The sequence below is a fragment of the Arachis stenosperma genome, chromosome 9, assembly GCF_014773155.1.
Source record: "Arachis stenosperma cultivar V10309 chromosome 9, arast.V10309.gnm1.PFL2, whole genome shotgun sequence".
Classification (NCBI taxonomy): domain Eukaryota; kingdom Viridiplantae; phylum Streptophyta; class Magnoliopsida; order Fabales; family Fabaceae; genus Arachis; species Arachis stenosperma.
The window spans coordinates 80,743,441-80,744,724 of NC_080385.1; the positions used below are offsets into that span (position 1 = coordinate 80,743,441).

Here is a 1,284-nt window from a genome sequence, read left to right on the forward strand (position 1 = left end):
GAAGCTAAGGCACAACTCTCTGTAGAGGACCTAACAGAAATCTTCAAAGAAGAAGAACCCATGGCAGCCGAAAACAACAACAATGCCAACAATGCAAGGAAGGTGCTTGGTGACTTTACTGCACCTACTCCCGACTTCTATGGGAGGAGCATCTCTATCCCTGCCATTGGAGCAAATAACTTTGAGCTTAAGCCTCAATTAGTTTCTCTAATGCAACAGAATTGCAAGTTCCATGGACTTCCATTGGAAGATCCTCATCAGTTTTTAGCTGAATTCTTGCAAATCTGTGACACTGTCAAGACTAATAGGGTTGACCCTGAGGTCTACAGACTTATGCTATTCCCTTTTGCTGTAAGAGACAGAGCTAGGATATGGTTGGACTCACAACCTAAAGAAAGCCTGAACTCTTGGGAAAAGCTAGTCAATGCCTTCTTGGCAAAGTTCTTTCCACCTCAAAAATTGAGTAAGTTTAGAGTGGAAGTCCAAACCTTCTGACAGAAGGAAGGAGAATCCCTCTATGAAGCTTGGGAAAGATACAAACAATTGATCAGAAAGTGTCCTTCTGACATGCTTTCTGAATGGAGCATCATAGATATTTTCTATGATGATCTATCTGAACTGTCCAAGATGTCATTGGATAGTTCTGCTGGAGGATCTCTTCATCTGAAGAAGACGCCTACAGAAGCTCAAGAGCTCATTGAAATGGTTGCAAATAACCAATTCATGTGCACTTTTGAAAGGAATCTTGTGAACAATGGGACGAATCAGAAGAAAGGAGTTCTTGAGATTGATACTCTGAATGCCATATTGGCTCAGAACAAAATATTGACTCAGCAAGTCAATTTGACTTCTCAAAGTCTGTCTGGAATGCAAGCTGCACCAGGCAGTACTAAGGACACTTCATCTGAAGAAGAAACTTATGATCCTGAGAACCCTTCAATGGAAGAGGTGAATTACATGGGAGAATCCTATGGAAATACCTATAATCCTTCATGGAGAAATCATCCAAATCTCTCATGGAAGGATTAACAGAGACCTCAATAAGGTTTCAACAACAATAATGGTGGAAGAAACAGGTTTAGCAATGGCAAGCCTTTTCCATCATCTTCTCAGCAACAGACAGAGAATTCTAAGCAGAGCCACTCTGACTTAGCAACCATGGTCTCTGATCTAATCAAAACCACTCAAAGTTTCATGACTGAAACAAGGTCCTCCATTAGTAATTTGGAGGCACAAGTGGGACAGCTGAGTAAGAAAGTTACTGAACTTCCTCCTAGTACTCTT

At 41.2% G+C, this 1,284-nt stretch overlaps 1 non-coding gene across 1 annotated transcript; it reads right to left on the reverse strand.

Annotated features, from left to right (window-relative positions):
• Positions 1-465: 465 nt before the first annotated feature.
• Positions 466-569, reverse strand: LOC130953077 (small nucleolar RNA R71). The gene has a single exon (XR_009075250.1). It is a non-coding gene; the product is annotated as a small nucleolar RNA R71 (small nucleolar RNA).
• Between the last annotated feature and the right edge of the window lie 715 nt (positions 570-1,284).